General features: G+C 38.5%; 1 long non-coding RNA gene across 1 annotated transcript; it reads right to left on the bottom strand.

Moving 5' to 3' along the window:
- Positions 1-3,011: 3,011 nt before the first annotated feature.
- LOC138021832 (uncharacterized) lies at positions 3,012-20,607 on the bottom strand. Its single transcript, XR_011126459.1, has 4 exons — positions 20,409-20,607; positions 9,473-9,605; positions 7,534-8,351; positions 3,012-3,833 (listed from the first exon to the last, which is right to left on the bottom strand). It is a non-coding gene; the product is annotated as an uncharacterized lncRNA (long non-coding RNA).
- Between the last annotated feature and the right edge of the window lie 545 nt (positions 20,608-21,152).

A 21,152-nucleotide genomic window follows, 5' to 3' on the forward strand; every position in this document is an offset into this window, starting at 1 on the left:
GAGAAGTATTAGAGATATTCTATCACTTACTAATTTCATTTAAGGGTTTGCTTTCAAAGTGCAAAAAAAATCATCCGTCGAGCCTCGAACATTCAAGCCCCTTCTGTTTTTATATGATAGTTCTTGTCCGTGCATAGAATTCAGCTGAGAATTGGACCTGCTGGCTACATGCTATCTGCGTATTCCGGTGTGAGGCTGAACACAGGCTCAAAAAGAGTCGCTTCTTCCCCGAGTCGTAAGTCCTCCCTTCCACGACACTCTGAATCCGACGGAAAGTTTTTTCGTATGGAGGAAAATCCCATGTTTTTCAAGTAGACTGTTTTGCAAAATCATTCTTCTAGACCAAGCATTATCTATAGACACGTAAAAAAGGACTTAAAGACATCATGCAACGTCAACATGATTTGCGAAGTTCACCTTCTTAAATCTTACCACAGAATAGGAATGTGTATCGGAATCTTTATGCTTAGGAAAACGTTGTGTAAGTTAAAACTACAAATTAAAATAGCCCGAAATTGCCTCACATACATGCTAGATTATATTGCAATGCAAATGAGAAAAAACTAACCGTGAAAAGGGCTATTGAGACAACGTGGGGAAAAGGATCAACCAATTAAATTCCTATATATGCGATATAAAAATGGTTTAACTACGTCGTTATTATTATTATTTTTTTTTGATGCATGGCAAAAATTTGGGTCGGTCCAAGTCTTGGATTGGGTATGTTTTTTAAAAGAAGCTACTTCTTCATCATTAGGCGATAAGACCATCAAGAAAAGCCATTCTCAAATTATTACGCCAACCGGTTTAACAGCTGAAATAGTTCTGAGATTTTGGTTCAGGTCTGAAATAGGGAAAATCGCATCTTTTGGTCTGCGGCAAGGGCGTCAGGACGCATGTTGCACACCCTCACCCAATTCTGCTAACTTCTGGAGGCACTCGGCCGTGCGAAGTCTTGGAAGCTGCACGCTTTGTCTATATGATCTGAAGTAGAAATCGAGGCGTCCCAAAAACCCATCAAAACACTCAGGACAACGCAGAAAATAGTGGGTGACTGAACTTTATTTATCTGACTGTGTATAAAATGGATTTTCGAAAAGAAACGTCGCGATTTGAATTTTTTATGGAACGTTTTCCTCGATCAGTTGAATCAAATGAATGAATGAAAAGTTTATTTAATTGTCTGTGTCTTTAGCTATAAGCTAAGGGGGGACACTGTACAATAATACGTTGATGAATGAAATGAATCATATACTGAACTGCGGATATGAAATCAATGATACTAAATGAAAGCTATGATCCTCGCAGACATGGAAGCAACTTAGCAATTGCGTAGAGATGCCTGAGAAATTCAGGACTTATACGGGGTTTAAACCCGTGACCTCGAGATACTGGTGCGATTCTCTAACCAACCGAGCTATCTGAAGCCACTGACGTTGCTTGCTGGCCATTGGTGGGTTCTAATTTTCCCATGAGGAATGAAACACAGGGGCACCCAACGACCGATTTGTTGTAAAATGTATTATTATACCCCAGGTAATGAAAATAAATGTTATTAAGACATTTTCAGGTGTTTTTCAGTGTTGCTGGGAAAACATTATCTGTTCCTTTTTCCCAGAAAGACACACAAGAAATTTCCCAGCCAGCTAGATAAAATTGGTTGGTTTCCCAGCCAGGAATTCCGCGCGCTTTCAAATCCCTCGATCCAAAACGACCGAACAAAAGCGACAAAACCGGGACAAAACAGGTTTTTTCCGCAAGCGCAATCACTCTGACCAGCCGTCGTATGTTTGTGACTACTCTCTGGGAGAGGGAAGGGGTTCTTTTTTTTTTTTTTTTAGTCGTCGTCAGTCTTCGGAGTTTCTACAGCCAGCTCGGGTTGAAATGCTAGAAAAAGTCAGTAATTCCCAGGCAAAACCTCTATCAATAACAAAATTTCCCAGCCAGCTCATCGAAACACCTGTATTTTTGCCAGCCAGCAAGATTCCTCTGGGGAACAGATAATGTGAGGAACAGATTCGTTGGGTGCCCCCGGAAACAATGAATGAAATTATATATGAGGTGAATCATATACTGAACTGCGAATATGAAATCAGGTAAAGCTATGATCTTCGCAGTTATGGACGCAATTTTAGCCATATGCGTAGAGAAGCCTGAAAAATTCAGGACTTTAACGGTCTTTGAACCCGTGACCTCGCGATACCGGTGCGACGCTCTAAACAACTGAGCTATGAAGCCACTGACGTTGGGAGCTGGCCATTGGTGGGTTCTAATATTCCCGTGAGGAATAAATCAATGAACGAAATGATATATGAGATGAATCATATACTAAACTGTGAATATGAAATCATATCAAGTGAAGCTATGATCCTCGCTGTTGTGGACACAATTTTAGCAAACGCGTAGAGAAGCCTGAACAATTTAGGACTTCAACGGGGTTTGAAACCGTGACTTCGCGATACCAGTGCGACGCTCTAACCAACCGAGCTGTGAAGCCACTAACGTTGGGAGTTGGGAGCCGTTTCGAATCTTGGTTACTATTCCATCAATTCCGTCACTATTCCATCACTTATACTGAGTTAACGTGACGTCACGCACTCTTGCATTCTTAGGGTTGTCAGCCTGTGACGATACCGAATGGACCCCGTTCAAGGATTAATTTTTCAGGCCAGCTTGCAACTGCTTAAATTAAGTCACTTGTCTAATTGTGATGATCTCCTCAACTTTCATTTCATGGATTATCTGGGCGAACTTTTGTACCCTCTCTACTATGAACGCTATCCTTCGCTGTGTACACTGGACTTTTCGAAGGCATTTAATTTAACGGTTGCGGTGTAACAAAACCGATGACGGTTTTTCGATTGTCAGTCCCTTGGGCTTTCGGTTTTGTGATTTCAGTTTTGGAGCGTGCCAAATTTGTATGCGACAGTTGGATGTTGGGGGTCACTTGTTTTTTCATGGCATATTTTCGGAATGCCCAATTAAAGTGTAAATATGTAGGATAATTCAAGTGTAGCATATGAACATTACATCTAAAAGATAGAGGAAACGTTAACTTTAAAGTTTTAGGCTTAAAGCAAAATTAAGGTATAGCTATACACTCAGAAAGATCATTGTAACGCATATCCAAAGTGATCTCCTCTAATTCAAGAATTTGTAAAAGAAGGTCACTCAGTTTTCTTTTTATTATTAGCAGTTGCCTTCTTGCGCTTGCGAAGTTCCGAAGAGGGATGCCATTCCGAACGTACTGTTGCCTTGTGGGTGAATGAGATGGATTTCATTCTCTCTTTCAACACAAGTACAGTAGTGAGCACATGCAAAATGATCGCGTGCATGATATTTTTTGCTTCGGTCATACTTACGGAAAAGGAAGCATGTTATCTTTCACGATATATTAGGCCTCTTCGGAAGAGAAAGCATTCGATTCTCTTTGTATGACTGAAAGAGTTTCGTAATATATTTAATTGTTTTGTGTACAATGACATGAGATCAGTAGCTATTTAAGACAATTCACAATCATCCTTGGAATTGATTAATGATAATGTCAATGACGATCGCTCAAAATTCCCCACAATGGCCGGTAAATCACTTTAAACCATCAAATTTGAGTCATAAAACCAAATTTCCTTGTGACCAACCATGCAGCACTCACAGCAGCTTCTTGACATCTTACGTCCTTTGGTTACCCGCGGCATAACATCCCTTCGTGTATGCAAGTCTCATTGACCCCCCAGGTTTGCGTTTTTCAAAGCAAAGTTAGTCGGGGTTTAGGCATGGTATGATATTTCATCACAAATCTCGATCGCCAAGCGGCCCACTGGGTTATTTTCATTCTGCAAAAAAGACATAACCGATTCATGTTCGAATTGATAATTGAGAAATAACCCTGTTAAGCATATGCCTATTCAAAACTGCCTATTTTATTGCTGTTTTATCAAAATTAAAGCAGTGAAAGAATAGAAAAGCAATAATAAGAAAACAATACTTAAAGTATGTACCTCATGGGGTTCTGTATAGAGCGTAAAAATTCAAACGATACGATAATCATTTCAGTAAGAAACGAAAAGGGTAGAAAGCAATAAGTTGGCTATCGACAAAATGTGATTGCCACGGAGGACAAAATATGGGCGCAGAGTCGGCGTGCATAAAAAGGCAACGCCATGGCAAATAGACAACACCGTCGTCTTTCTGAAAACGAACAGCGAAGGCGCTAACGCCAATGAATACACAAAAATATCGTGTTATGTAATTTCTAAACTTTGTCACAAGACCGAGAGCATCACGCTAGCGTAAACGTACATTCAATTATTTCACAACGTCAAAGGTACACCCTCTTTTTGACGTCACATACAATGTGACAAAGCAATTTTATTTTAAACAAATAGGTCAGAATACAGTATTGGCCACCGCCGATATTTGAATTTGTCCGTTTTTAAACTAGTGGTCTGGCATCGATTGAAGTGCGTATACATGTATGTTTATGCTTCGTTAAGTCCGTCTTTTACAAGGACGTGTTTTGTCGTCTCCACATTTATATTACCGCCTCAAACATCGAGATATTTACAAGAAATATTAGAGATCTTCTATCACTTACTAATTTCATTTAAGGATTCGCTCCATCGAGCTGTTTGTCTACAATTTAGCCTTACAATACTAGAGTAAAAAAGCGAAAAATTATGATGTGTATATTTACGCGTATACTACATTTAAAACAGTCACTACGTTGGGTCCGGGGTAAGCCAGGGAGATTTTGAGTTTCGGAACTTTTTCTCAATGGCACCCAACGAGTAAATTAAGCCAAAAGCATTTGAAAGGCATTTCTAGGCTCCTTCTAATCTGTAAAGACTGTCTACAGAGATGTTTTTATCTCGTATAATAATTCGATCTGTTCGGAAATCTTAGCTGAAAATTGTAGTGTCCGAAGATTTTAGGGAATGATATCTTTATTTCAAAAATTGCTAGCTGAACGTGCCTTTTAGTACTTCCCAGCGAATCGTGTGTTCATCCGAAACTGCTAGATGACCTTTTTTAAGTGCCAAAAATTGGCAAAATGGCCCTTTCGAAAACGAAAGGGACTGCTTTTCCCTGGTTGCGAAAGTTTTAGGTGATGTTTTAGTAAAGAAATCTGTAGCTGGTTGGCAACATTGAACCGAAAATCTTAGAACAGTTTGACTCGCCCGAACACATATTTCACCTGTTTTTCTGTCCATAAGGCGCATGGAAATCACAACTATACAGGAAAAATATTCTTCCAAACATTCCAAGCTTCATAAGGGTTAGTTACATTCTCTATGGCCGATACCAAGTTCCTACAATGAAGGGCTTATAGTCTTCACGTTAGTCTTCGGTTTTATCACCTTAACTGCTATCCATTCAAGATTGTTTTCGCTGTTGTGATTTGGCATGCTCTCATAGTTTACTGTATTTCTGATGTAATGTGCAACCCAACTACCATTTCTGTTGCGATGGCATCTTTCAAGTGAGAATAGCCTGCTATACTCATTTCTCTGCTAGACACCAGGGGCCGGTTCCTGAAAGGTGTAATAACTCTATTCCAGGGAGAAATGTGCCTTATTCCAGGATACCTTTATTACCGGAATAAATTCTGTTCTGTTAGAATAGCAGATTTATTTCTGGAATAACTGTTATATCAGGTATAATTTATTCCACCTTCCAGGAACCCGCCCCAGGGAGCTTATGCAAGAACGACGACGACGTTTACGAGAAACAATCGTTCTGCACGCCCTGCACGTGCATTTTGCATTTTGCTACATTTCTTTGCCGTCCTCGTCCTGACAACAGGGACCTTAAGATCTACGACGGCGACGTCGAGGAAAACGTCACCTCAAAATAAAACTTTGCTCTAGTGAAAGTCTTTCGCGATTATTCCATCTCGTTCACGTCCGTCGTACAATGTGGGCGAAGAATCTTAAAAATAAATTAGTATGAGCGATTTCAGACTGAAAATAGAGAATGAAAGATTCTCTGTTGCATGCTCACGTTGTCGTCAAAACTAAAATCGTCGTAGATTTTAGGGCCAATTTACACGATACGATTTTTGTCGCATGCGACAAGCTCACGACAGGCCTACGACATGACTTATGATTGTCGCAGCGTTTTAAAACATGTTTTAAAATGCTACGACACTTTTTCTGACGTACACAACAATCGTAAATTATGGCGTGGGCCTGTCGTAAGCCGTTGTCGCATGCGACAAAAAGCGTACCGTGTAAATCGGCCCTTAAGCTCCCTAACGACGTGAATTGACCAAATTTGAGGTTGTGTAGAGGACGTGAGAACCTAACGAAACATTTTAATTTTGTCCCAAACAACCACACCGTTCATGCCAATTTTATTCCTGCAATGTTGATACACAGTTTCCATTCCGAACGACTTGGGGTTATAACGAAATTATTACAGTAACGGGAAATAATATTTTTAGACCATGTTCTCTTTGGCAGCGGCGTCGTCCTTGGGTAAGCTCCCTACAAATCATACAGGACGTGTTTCAGTTTAGTGCTAAAATATCGAGAGATTTGGGTGCCACAGAGTATGAATGTGTATTCGTTATCTTTAGGGTTAGGAAACCTTTTTGTGATGGTTAGGTATCAATCATACCTGACAATATATATCATGACGCTAGAAAACAAACTTTACCAAAAATGATGTTCCTTTGTCCAAGAAGGATAATGTGATTTTAAGAATATATGAAAATTCATAAATTTAAATCCAGGAATGGACATGAAATTAAAGTTAGAAAGTTAAACATGCATTGCGACTCGCAATTGACTAACGCGCAGTTGCTTGATTGCTAAGTTGATAGAGCAGTGCAGCCCAATCGCGTACGATACTGGATGGATTCACATCCTGTTTAAGCCTTTATTTTTCAGGCCAGCTTGCAGCTTCTTAAATTAAGTCGCTTGTCTAACTCCGATGATCCCCCAAACTTTCATTTCATGGATTATCTGGGAGAACTTTTGAACGGGCTCTACTGAATAGACCAATTCGGCTAACTCAATGTTGTACCCAATTCAAATCTTTTGGGAATAAAACGCTTTGTTCCAAGTATTTCCATATCATTTAAATGTGAATGCTTCATTGTCATGCAAAGTAAACACACAAAGAATCTTAACCCCGAGAGAATTGAATTGGGTACAACATTGAGTTACCCGAATTGGTCTATGCTATCGTTGGCTATGTACACGGGATTAGCATTTGTGCATCTCTCAAAACATTTAAATATAAAATGCTAAACTTTATTATGATATCTCCTCCTTGCCAAACTGTCGAGACGTTTTATCCAATGAACGGTTGCAGGGTAACAAAACTGATGGCTTTTTCGATTGTCAGTCCCTCGGGCTTTCGGTTTTTGTGACTCAGTTTTGGATGGTGCCAATTTTGCTGGTATTCATGGTTCATTGAATACTTCGGCATAACCCTCGCGTGACGTCATTAGCTATTATAAGACCTCACAAAATATGCGCATGTGTTAGTTGGCCAAAGTCGGCAACGAAAGAAGAAGCTCCCACCCACCTGACCCTTCTTGTTTTGTCGACTCCGTCTCCTCTTGCAGCTCTATAGAACCACTTAAATGCTAATGACAAAACAAGAGGGATAATGTACCATGTGATTGTTGCCCCCGTTGGATGTTGGGAGCCACTTGCTTTTGTATAGCATCTTTTCGTCTTCTGCCTTACATTTGTCTGACAAATAATTAGAGGAAAATAAAAACTTCTCTAGAAAACGCATGGAAGTACTTAAATCTTTAAAGACAAGATCGGAGGCGAGCGCAGCAGTGGAAGACAACCAGAAGTCTCCCTTTTCAATTGGTTCCGTGAGCTTGTTTACGGCTTTCATACACAATTTGTCTTCAGTAATACTGGTACTCATTTTACAGACCTCGAATGAATGGAAAGCTGAGTGCACTTTGTGGTTCGCACGATGCAAGGATTCGAACCCTATTCTCCACTACACAACGCGCTCCATAAAGTAATCCTTATTATATGTATAATTCTTTATAATATACCCAAACAGACGAGACACCGAATAAAACATTTTCCTAAATAACGATTAAGGAAAAGTTTAAGAAGAGCAATTTCTTCAGCTAAGATGCACAGCGATTTCGAATATTTTCCGTCCTCTTGGTTGTGCGTGCAACGCGGCGTTAGGAGTGGCGCCCACCCCTTCAGTGAGTTACGGGAAATGCCGTACGTTACTGTAGAAGCTAAAGGAAAAGGAGCCTTTAGGTTGCCTTTGACTTCGGTCGGCCTCTTGTTTTGTCTTGTCTTGTCTTCGTTGTCTTGTCTTGTCTTGTCTTGTCTTGGATCTAAGAAAAAAACTTCCTGTTGCTCCTAGAGTGTTAAATTAAGATCGAGAAAGGCTGTTGTGTCTTCTTTGTATACACATTTAAAAGGAGGAAATTGAAAGAAGTCCATCTTCAGTGATTTTATGGAATTGAAAGCAATACGGTGAGCAGACCAAACGTTGATTCTTCCAGAAGCTCTGATCTTCCCTGTACCCCCTCATGTAATGGAAAAGTGATCACATTTATGTAGGATCAGTAAATGGCTGGTTTACATTTCTGAGTTCAAACGCTATATATCAATCAAAGTAAGTTTAAAATCATTAGAAGCCCAGCAACAAATTGTTAATCACTACATGCTGAGCAATATACTTTGAAATTTTAACCATTTATGGATTGTTATCCTTTTTCAGCCTATTGTTACTTAGTTACAGATATCAAACTTGTAGTAGAAACGTGACATTGAAGACTCTATCCGTCTGAGAGAGACCGGTAGAACGTGTTGGTCGATCCAAATACAGTTCGTCAAACCACTGACTGAGTCAAACGTCGGACTTATCATGAACCTAATTGCGGCGAATTAGTTCGTCTCATATGAAGTTCAAAGTTTGGCCCGGGCCTTGCATGGAATGCGAACTGTATGGCCTCGAGATTATAACTTCCTACACTTTTAGAGCCGCAAAAGACAGTAATGGGATTAACACGAGTAGTGAAGAGGCAATATTAATCCGCGTGTGACTTTAAACAACAACCAGCAACGCAACGTTAATCCCAAACAACTAATTCCAAACAAGTTGACATAAGCTCGTCATTTTTCGTCATGCGTTTCACCTTTGTTTGAAAAACAATGGATTAAGGTAAGAATAAACTTCTAGAAACAACAGCAGCACTTTAATCTCTTGAGTGTGTCCATTATGGAAGTTGCGAAACTGAAGAGAGGAAATCCATTAGTCACGAGGGAGAGGTTAACCCGGGATGTAAAATTAATGTCTTTCGAGATTTACAAAAATGATTTGTATCAGAGGGACTGTCAACAATTTAGGAGCAATGGGGCGACTTAGCTGGTGCCATTCCTAGAATTAAAAGGAATGTCCACTGTCGAAACGTAAGAGAAAAGAGATTTTCGAGCTGCAGTTTTTAGCAATAGACGGTTAACTCTAAATAGCTTACCTTCGCAACGGCATATCATCTTTCGTTGGCAACGAAGCAGCAGAGAAATATTTACGTCTGCCAGACAATGATCGTGACGTCATCACATTTCTACTTTATTTCCGACAGGGTTTTGCTCCATCTTTCAACAGGTCTAAAGCATTTAAAGATTAGATGAAATTATCTGGAGTTTTGTTTGGACAAAAATATGGCAACCGTCAAAACAACGGTTGGAACTGCCGGATGGTTCAACTGTGTAACAAAGACTACTTCAGTAATTTTCTTCCGATGGTATTTCTGGAATTGTGCAAGCAGAAGTTGTCAGCATACATAATCCAAACGCATCTCGATGCAAAGAGTACGTGTGCGATTGTGGAGTCAGGAAATTTGATATATCGGATTCTTGTTGAATGCTGAGAAAGTTATTAAAACATTCGGACGGAAATGGAACTCTTTGGAGATCTTTCATTCGGAGGATAGGCGAAAAGAGTAGGGGGGATTGTCATCCCTACACTAAAAAGTTCTTAGCATTCAAGATTCAAAATACTTTATGAGGAGTTTTAGGGAAGTTTGGTCGCGAATCTCACATTCTGATATTGGAATGTTGCATCAATTTAAAGGTCTTAAAGGTCTTTATTAATACACTCTAAATAACAAACGTGTTTAGTTACAATGATATAAATTAAGTCATACTGACTAATTAACTAACTAACTAAGTGACTAACTACAGAACAAGCATCTATTTACAAAAGTTCTCTGAAACGGTCAGTTCTGACAAACGGAATGATATAGTTGATGTGACCATAGCTCGTTCTGGTGGCAGAAGGTCATCTAAAGCGGTGGTTGAATTACTGTCGCTGACCTTGTCCCACAATTTCCTATCTTTCAACGCAATAATATTTCAATGGAAAAGAGTTCATCACTATAACCAAGCTTAAAGACTTGTTTGAACAGCCTGTCAATACGACTTAATAAATACTTATGATAATACGCACAGCCCCTCGCTTCCACAGCATATGTAAATCTAGGTAAAATAAGACTAATGAAAAGAAAATGAAGAATTTAGCGCCGCTTTTACTTCCCAGAGTTGTTGGCGGAGCCAACAAGAGGATCATTTTCGTTTTCGCAGCTTCAATCTGTTTAGGAGAAGGATGTACGGTCTAGGACTTGAACGTGCTAGCTATACTCAAATACAATCGCGTCTCAAACTCGTTATCTGTTCTTAGGGCTAAAATTGACAGTTGCCCGGCAGTGGTTCAAAACAGTTATACCTTGCCGAAACCAATGGACTAGGTAGTAGGGGGAAAAGGGGGAAAGGGGATTGATTACCAGTCTATTCCATGGTAGACCAGTACTAGCCATATAGTACTCTATGTAACTTTTCATCAACCCCCATTCTTTCTTTAAAAAATACAAAAAAACGGTATGAATAAATATTATTGTTAATTTTTTTTCTCTCGTCTTAATTGAGAGGGGGCGTAAATTCGTGAGCTTTTGTAGTCTCTTTAGCCTTCCTCTCCAATGAAATTAATTCTTCAAAATATTTCTTTTTTCCTCTTAAGAGTCTATACTGAAACCGTAACATTCTCTTCTGTAGTGTACTTTTATTAGCAAAAAAAAATTGGAAAATTGATCACTATAATGAGAGGAGAAGTACCAAGAAGCGCTGAACGCTAGTAGTTCCATTCTCCGAATTTCATGAAACCGTAACTCCTCTAAATTTTCAGTTTGGCTTTTAATTTTAAAAAAATGCCCACTCCTCTTTTATGAACTAAAGGCCCTCGAAAACGGCTTTAAGTTTGCTTCAACATTCGTTCGATTTTGTTGAACAGCGATGGATCACGGTCAGTTGAAGGAAATGCCGAGTGAAGCCGTTTGCCTTGGACTTAATTTTAAAACTATGTAGTTATTTCTTAATTATCAATTTACTACATCTTCGGGTGAGGGTTGAACTTATTTGGTGTTATTTTCTTAAATCTTGTAGTCGATTCATTCCAGCTTTTTATTAATAAACCTTTACGATTAGCTTAAAAGCATTCAAACTTAAAACCTCAGTCAAGAGGGGGACATTAGGGTCTGCGGAAATGCGGTATCCGTTAAGTTTTTACCGCGGTAAATCGGAAATTTTAGTCCGAAAAGTTCGAAATTGCGGTATCATCAAACCCTAAGGAAAGCGGCTCTTATATGTTTTGGTCCACGGTATTCGGTGCAGAAATTACGTCTTGAAATTATCAGACTTCCGCTTGCTCCAAGGTAAAGGGGGAAAGAAATTGAAACTCTACAATCTTCCTCCTTGGTGCGGGATCACACTTTACAATCGCAGTTCGTTTTAGCAATCGTTTGCTGTACAGACAAAGGTAATCCGCGCGTGCAGAACAACATGGGGAAGAAAATGTAGAACATTAATTTCCATTTCGGTATTTAACAGTTGAACTCGGTGGAAATTCGATGTTGCGCAATCCCCAATGTCCCCCTTTGTCGACAGTGTATACAACATAAAGGGTTCGATTAAGTTGAGTCTTCTTCAGTCAGTTTTGTCCGTCTCTGCCTCAGAGTCCTTTCGCAGTTGCTGTTTTATTCAAACCCCAGTTCTTCAATGTTTGAAGTAGTTATTTTCACGTTTCGTTTGATTTGGTTGTCAGTTAACCGTAGTCGGTGAATTTGCCTAAATTTCGTGATACAACCCCTTTACTGAACTTAACTGATTTGTCATCAGCGACACCTTCAAGTTAACCTGCTATTAGCCGTTTTTTTCTTTAGAGAGATCACGAAAGAAAAAAAGCGCCTGATCACAGCTTACCTTCAATTATTCGCATCGATGAAAGTGTTTTAACCGGCTATTGTTTTTTTTACACTTGAGGAAGGCAAAACGTCTACGAAGATCGACTCAATAATTTTGATTCAGGTGTGACGAAACTATACAAGTCAAAATCTACGTAGCCACCAGAATGCCTGCCGATTTTGGGCCCATAACTCCGTCAGTGAAAGTGTGCCAATTTCGGAAACCGATTACCTTCGTAAATGTAAATGATGGTTGATTTTATTACTCAATCTTTAGTGTCTCCCGCACCTGTTTTGCCGATTATTTCAGTACGTACTGAAAGCCCCAAGGCGTCGAGTTCTCTGCTGTGTGCAAGATCATAGTCCAATCGGAAGAGAAACGATTAATTCAAGTATTTTTTTTACCTGGCGTGATGGACTAGGTTTTTCAGGGTACTCGCAGAATACGTCATGAATCACTAGACCAGGACAACCACAAATTTAAGTTACTATTGTACTAAAGTGAACGGCTAGCCGGACTTTGAACCCGTGTTGGCTTCGGAATAACATAAAATCTTAACTTGGCGAACTCTTGTTTAAGGGAAAATTAAGCTGATTTCCTATGGAGGTCAGAGGACTACAAGAAGGCCCCCTGGCATGTTGCTGCCGCAGGGAACTTGCGGGCTGAAACCACGCAACTCTTAGCAGTGAAGCTAATAACTGGAGTGATACAAGTGTATTTCGTCATAGCGGAACCACACCTAAACGACTCATTTACCAGCGACAATACCACTGATAGACGATGGACTGTAGCAAATATAACTACTACGGGTTGGCCAACTGGCACATAATAGTCGACTGATAAAATTTGAGATGGAATGTGCTGCTTGCGCGAAATTCACGCTTCCTCTTTTTACTAATTTGATACGCTAAGGAGCAAATACTTACATCATCTTAAGCATAGAAACACGTGCGAGCCACTCATTTCATTATCGGAAAGAAGCAGTTTCACTCCTTTGACTCTTAAGTTAAGAACTTCAGTCAGGGTCTTTCGCATCCTAGCTGACGGAAACACTTCAGTACAAGTTATCGAGCGGATGTGACAATACTTTGTGAATTCCGTAATCTCCTGGCAGAAGCGAATAAGCAGTAGTTTTGACTTTGAAATCATTTATATTTCATTTTTAGAAGTATAGAATGCAGTGAATTCGCACTATATATTTTAATTCCGGTTACAAGAGAAGAGCCTACATACAAAGATATAATCATTTTAATGTGTTAAGACTAACAAGAAAATTAATATCTACCTCGTATGAAAAGGAATTGGACGATGGCAAGTTAAAAGATTTCGCCAGTACTCTTAATAAACCTCTGACATCCCATTTTCGTAAAGCTATTTACTCTGTCGGTCCACAAGTTCGATTGGTTGAACGAGCCACCTCACAACATTAAATAAGCTTCTTTCTTGATACAACTGACTGTCAGGTACTCGTATGAAATGACTCGGACCTGAAGTTGTTTTTCTCAACTTACCACAGAATAATCGCTTTGTAGTATTCTCAGTTCCAGATAAAATAGCCGGGAGTATCAGGGGTTCAATACACCTTATATCATACGATAATCATCATTTTAAAGTTCAGTGATTGTCAAATATATTTAATTTTTCGGAACAGCCGAGCATACTTAAATTGTAACCTTGTCAATATTTGTACTTGTCTTATCGCAAACCACGTCGGCAGTTGCGCTGATTGTAGAGTTTGCATTGAAACGCAAAGAAGTAAACATTTATAACCACGTCAAGTGCTCCTGCCAACATTGAACAGCCTGGCGAGCTATTAAACGTATTTAAGCAATTTCTCTCTTCTCTGCCTTCCTCTCTTTCAACAATTCCCTATGGCGTCGAAATATTTCGCCAAAAAAAGTACATTCTGAGAACTACATGCAGGCTAAACTGACATCAAACATCTAAAACACTATATAAATGTATTTTTTCGGTATGTAAGTATTCAAGGGCTTTGGGCGACAAACTTCCCATAGCCCAAAACAAAAACAGTCTGCCAAGTTTCAATTTTCCTTTGTAATGAGTCGCATTAATTTTAGTTGCCTTACAATCCTTAAAATTTGGTTTTATCAAACGTGTTGATAAAGGTCGAATTGCCACCGTGAACGATTTGGAAAGCTGACGTCTCGAGCGTTAGCCCTTCGTTAGAGTGGCTAACGCGCTCGAAACGTGGTAATTCGACCTTTTTTTTTTATCAACTCGTTTGATAAAACCAAAATTTATCCTGTTTCACTCTCTCACCGACGCAGCACCACAGTTTCTTTAGAAACTAGAAGTTTGCTGCACTATGCTGCATTTTACGCTGTTCATGACGGAGTTTGTAGACTCGGCGCTTTTCGTTAAAGTTCTTGCACTAAAACACAAATCCCTTATCCCAGTCTTTACAGAAACTTAGGTTTTTCGTTATTGATTTCTTTATTTGCTTCCGAGCCGGTCAATTTTTCTTGCAACTTGTAATGCTCTCTTTGTAATATTTCCTGTACTAAATGCTTAATTAACTATCCCCTTAGTGAAAACTGTGATAAACAGACTGTGATAAATAAACTGGATAAACTAAGGGTGCGTTCGATTGACACTATTTCGGAATAAGAATACCTGGGGCGATCATTTAGAACCGTATGTCTGGCGTTTTGAAGAGACAAGGATAATAAATATATGTTAACAATAGCATTTCAGCAGGTGTTTTTGACAATTTTAATGTGAACCCCGTAGAAACGAAGGCTGATTTCTAACTTCTATTCCTTGTATTTCTATTCCGGAATACGGTCAATCGAGCGCACCCCAGGTTTAAAAGGGACTGTGACAATTCCTTGAATAAAGAGATTTAGCGTTGCGTTTGTCACTGAAAAATCAAAGCAACAGCACTTGTTTGATTATAGCTAGTTTCCATCCTGTTCTCAAATCAAAAAATTCCGAACAATGAAGAACAAAGCAAACTGTTGCACCTTAGCTTCTTTACTATAACCATCTCTACTGAATCGCCATATCTACCCGACACTAAAAAGTTACTTCAGAACAAATTGCCTAATATTTTTCCACAACGTTAACTCTCAAATTTTGCCATTCAATGGGATTTCTCCGAGTTCTTCGACTAAAGAATACTACTTTCAAAATATGTTTCTCGAAGGACTTCGGACATCTGGCAATGCAATGCCGGAAATTGTGTCCAAATTTTGGCTTCCACGGAAGAAGGCCGGAGAATTTGCCAAATTGAAGTTTCGAACTAATACAGATTTTAATCCCCTTGAATTCATAGAATGAAGATGTGATGGGTTTAGTTTACACTGGTTTTAATGCAGGAAATGAGTTGGATACCGGCGGATAACCTTTCCGTTTTAGTGGGCCATCAGCAACATCTCAAAATCCTATCCCACAAAACCTTAAAGATCTGAATGTGTACACTTTTTCTAAAAATATCAAAAATTTCTTACACTCAGAGCAATATTCAAAAAAACCTGTCTCTTGAATTTAAGTATTATGTCTTGACTTGTCCTCTGTACCTCTACCATATCTTACTTTACTACAATTATTATTTTTAATGATGTTTTTTTGTCTCCGACCTCGTTCTATTTCCTCATCTGTATCAAATGTAACATCAATAGGTAACATGGGGGCCAACTAGGAAACCGAATGGTTTATTTGACCACCATGCTCAAGCTCTTTTACTTAATACAATAGTAACATCGTCAGCAACTACAAATGTATGTAATTAAACTAAGTAACTACACCAAGAGGAAATAAATTGAATTGAATTGAATTGAATCAGTACCATTCCATATCCGTTGTCGCAGCCCTTTAAACTGTATAACTGTATATGTTATTTGAACTTGATAACGTAGCTCACTGCTATATGTCTGCCATTTGCAGATGTTTGGGGCAGTCGTGTGATTTCCGCTTAACTTGGAAAACAGAAAGTAAGTTAAATGAGATATGAACAAACTATTATTCCTCACTGTAGACCAAAATGTGAAAATAAGCCAAACATGGAAACGAGGTTGTAACAAACTGAGCCACGAATCGACCTCAATTGTTAATAATCCTTACCAAGTTTGTAATAATATTATGCATTATAATTGTGACTGGAAATGAGATCTTTATGAAAATTGAACTTGTTGTTAAATCCAGCCATGATTTGGTTTATTTTGAGCCCTATTTAGTCCCTAGAAGATTAACTGTGGCAAACTGACATAAAGCCTTTAATGGCAATTTTACTGACAGTTCACAATCTTCATCTAGTTCATATCACTTGCCTTTGTACAATAAACAAACCTCTTTTTGTCTCATCGTTCATAAACGATGGAATTTGAAGGTCAATTTCAGGCAAGCATGCGGATTTGTGTACACAAAAGTCGACAAAAAAAAAAAACGATTTTAATGAACGCGACAGCGGTAGGATTCAACAAGTGAAGTCAAAATTCGAGACCACCAAAATTGTTATTTGAGATCGGAGTAACAGCGCCATGAATAATATTTACTATTACTACTCTGCCTGACTCAGAAGAGACCATTACTCATAATTTCAATCGGACCAGTTTTGCAAAACGATCATCCCATCGTTGTCAGTTCTGTAATGTAGTGTGAAATGACTAGCGGTCAAAAACATTTGCCTCGAAAATTGCCAGATCTGTTTTGATAGAAAACTGGAGAAGAACGCTCGTAAAGACGTTTTTATACCAGGTGGTAAGAACAAGTTATTGCGGCAGGCTAGCTGTAGTGAGGAGTTTCAACTAAACAGCTTGCGATGATAACTTGATTTCAATCATAAGAGTAACGAACTTCAGTGAAAGCCGCTGTTGACATTGATGTAGAAAAGCAAGATTCTTGGAGCACTGGGCGAAACAATCTCAGGGGGAAAACAGTTTTTCATCATTTGCTCTGCATGCAGAAAAATATATGTTTTTCAGTTGGACTCTAAGTGGAAATTATTGGTCAAAAAAAGAAACTGAACGCGCTCCTGCCCCGCCATGTTTGTTCCCTCGTCGCACGAACGGTGCTTACAAATTAACAAGCTGAGGAGTTCCTAGACTTGGACTTCCTACCTTGCAAGATCGTGTCGCTGCAGGGATTTTAGCGCCAGGGCCAAAGACTACACCCCTTTGCATTGGTTTATTAAAATGAATGCAGAACATAAATGGCGATACATCAGTATTATGATTTCAGGGTTATGTTCAATACACCCATCTATAATGACTGAAACAAACCGGGCATAGGTTGATTTAGACCCCACTACCAAACGAAAAAAACAGAATGCACTGTTTTAAGGAACACCTGATCATAAATAAGGGAAACTCTGGTTGAATTAACGATCTCAAAACCTCACACAGCCAGAAAATGAAGATTCACTTTTTTAAAGGACACGCACAAACATTTAATTTACCTCTTTGCGATTAGAATTAGTCCCCTGTTTCAGTCTATGGCCTGAAACCAAACGAAGTAACTTTTTCCTTCGGCATTTAATCTTGTTTTTTGTTAATGTAAAAGTAAGAATCTTTTTCATATTTCGTTAGCAACAACTTTAGTTGTTACATATTGTTATGAGTTTATGATCTGTTAGCAGTGACATCATTACAACACCCACGTCTTGCGTAGGTTTCTGCTCGCGTGGTTAACATTCAAAACAAAGGACTCTAGCTGAAACTTTTCTTATCAGTCATATTATTGTTAAAAACCCTCCGCTCAATTTTTTCTCGTGACTAATTGACGTTACGGACCTTTCGTGAGTGATACTGATCTTTTGCAATTTAGAATTATGTCATTAGTTAAGCCCACATACTTGAATAGGCAATAAACATGAATTTTACAGCGTATCACACCTAATTCGTTTTTTTCCATAACAGTTCGGCTCGCTGCTAAAGGCTCGTTCAGTTCTAAAATACTGAATAAAAATTGACTCTGCAAAGTAGCCCTTCTTTGCTAACGCTCGAAACGTCGGCTTTCAAATTTCTTTAGGGTGGTCAAATGATTTACGATATCAATTCAGTTGACAAACCACTGATTTTCTGTATGTGTTTCAATTCCCATGATCGACAAAGCACAAGAGTTTCTTTAGAAACTTAACCCCTTTATCCTTGTACAAGTCTGCCAACTTTTCTCTTTTAAAGTGGCAAGTTAAAGTTCACATCGGCAACCAAGTTAACAATCCGCCCGACATAGAGCAATGTTTCTATGGTTTGGATAATTAATTATGAATAAAGTTTGAACAGTTACAATTCAAAGATCCAACGTTTGGACATCAGTCAGTTGATTCTGATGAAGACTTTAAACTACACCGGGAACTGTCGAAAGGTAATAGGTCGTTGAATTGAAACATTTTAAAACTACAGTCATAATTCGCCGAACCATGGTAACATACAACTATGTTTTATTTATTTTTTTTGTTGAAAAAAGCCGATTATCAAAGCACCTTGTTTTTAACAATCATGCAATGGATCTGTGGTAAAGTAATTCTTGGAGGTCCCGCAGAGCTTGCTCGGTTTACGATTTCTCACGTCTTGAGGTCGAAATCTTAGACCTACTGTCTTTTGATGTCAAATTAAATCCCTTTTAATCTTTGCAGTCTGCTGAAAACAGTCAAAACACTCAATCTTCTTAGAATCCGCCCGGAAGATCTAAATCAGTGTCCCAGTCTCTAAACTTCTGGGCTTTTGTCAGTAAATTCGAAGGGTTAAGTGACAGCGCATGATTTTTCTTCGAGAAATAGTTTCCTACTAAGGATATGGTGAATAACTCTCCCTAGAACTTTCAGCCTAACTAAGTCATAACACATCTATTAAGTTTCTGTATCGTATTGTTTGGATCTCATGGAGCTCAGTTGATAAAAAGGTCTTTCGTCAAGCAACTTCATAGTTCACTGCATCTTATTTTCAGCTGGAGATATAACGCTTTGTAAACCTACGTTGGTTCTGTCACTCCTATCGGAGCCTTACCCGAATGCCGATAAAATATTGCTCTTCGAAACAGAAAAATGAATCAATCACAAAGATGTGTGCCGTTGTCGCTGTTGCATACATAGGTCTCACCGCTGACGGACGAGAGTTTTTCTGAATTCTTTTGAACCGGCTTGAATCGATGTGAACCCGGGGAAGACCGCGGAAATCTCAATACGTGCGTTTGTCTTACATTACACCGTACAAACCTCCATGTACAAATACATACTTTTTTTCACATTTTATTTTATTTTATTTTATTTTTTTACATAGAAAGTAAGGTATAGTATAGTCTACAAACTGAGGCTATAAAATTCAACTAGTTCAGTTATCTCTTTAAAGGCAATTTTTTTATGGTCAGTCTCGTTTTACTAAGACGTATGTATATATTTACTAAGACATATGTATATATATATTCACGAGTGTATATTTTATAATTAATTAGCATGTACTATGGCAGTCTTTAGATTGTACATGACACTCACAAGAGTTTTTGTCCACATGAAACACTGAGTTCTCGCTGATAAGCCTAATATGACATGATCTTTGTATAATTTAGACTGCAGAATTAAACCTTTTATCATGTGCAACCTGTGGCGAAGAAAGAGTTTGACTGACTCGTCAGTTGAAAACAAATGATCCCGAAAGAGCCGATTACAATGGCTTACCGCAGTTTACAAATTCACGAATGTTATAATTGCTAAAATCGAGTGGCAACTATATTCAAGAGGCTTATATCATAATGACTAAATAAATCTTCTTCTTTTACTCCGAGAAATAAAGTAATTTAGAGGAGCCTAACTTATTGGGGACAAGTATGTTATATTACGGGGAAAAATGTTCAAAAAATCTTTAGATTCAGAGTTTTTGTTTATTCATTTCAAATTAGGTGGTGGGCTACTCGAAAGCGTGTGCTACCTTGACCCCCCACACACATCTTGTATTGTAATAATTGTAATTTACTTTAGCTATTTGATTACTCAATACAACCTAACTTTCATACCTTTTTCATCAATACACACCTCTTTTGTAAATAGTGTAAAATGAAATGAACCATGAACCATCGGAGTAATCGAAATGGGTTACAAATCAGGAAAAACTGAGCTAAATTGTTGGTAAGAAGTATCTGTTGCCCGGTCTCGTGCATTTAAACAGAGTTTTAAAAATGTAGGCAACAATATTTAACCACTAGAATGTTGGACTAACCCACCTTAATTCCGCAGTTTTATCTGAGAGTCATCTATCGAATTTACTTTATCTGATAACTTCTGCTACGGTTGGTAGAGTCAACCAGTTGAAGCGGGTCCACACATGTGATATCTGCCGTTGACCTAAATCATCGAGTTAAATAGTGCAGTTATATTTAGAGGAAAGGTGGAGGAACAATGCAAACGATATATTTTTTTAAGAATCCGAAGTATGTCGTTCAGAATATGAAATCAAAATTTTGAAAAAGACGGATGGTCATTCAATTAAGTGTTTCCTTTACGAATTTACAATGAACTCACACTTGAGGTTGCGAGTTTCCACGTTCATTTTTCATGTCACTTTTGGATAGCTAGACTATGTCCTAGTGTCTGTCTCCACATAGACATCTGGTAAAATTGGATGATAATTAATTGGATAGATAGGTATATATTATGACTCTGCAGTTTTTCATCTCTCTACAATAGTTTGTCGTTAAAGAGGAAGTAAAATGATTAATTTGGCTTGGATTTAAGCAGTGTTTGATCCTAGATAACTGCAGCTCGCTCGGCTTATGGTTTGCTTCACCGCTCGACTCCAAAACCGATAAAGTGAAATTAACACCTTGCTAGTCGTATCAGCACTCTTGTATACAGCGTGTCGTAGAAGTAGGGATAATTATATGAACCTTATGGAGTTTTAAGAAGAAAATTAGAAGCGTTTTATCGACTTTTTATCAAGCTAATTGGAATATTTAATCCTTTACAGA

This window comes from Montipora capricornis, chromosome 10 (genome assembly GCF_036669925.1).
Source record: "Montipora capricornis isolate CH-2021 chromosome 10, ASM3666992v2, whole genome shotgun sequence".
Lineage (NCBI taxonomy): Eukaryota > Metazoa > Cnidaria > Anthozoa > Scleractinia > Acroporidae > Montipora > Montipora capricornis.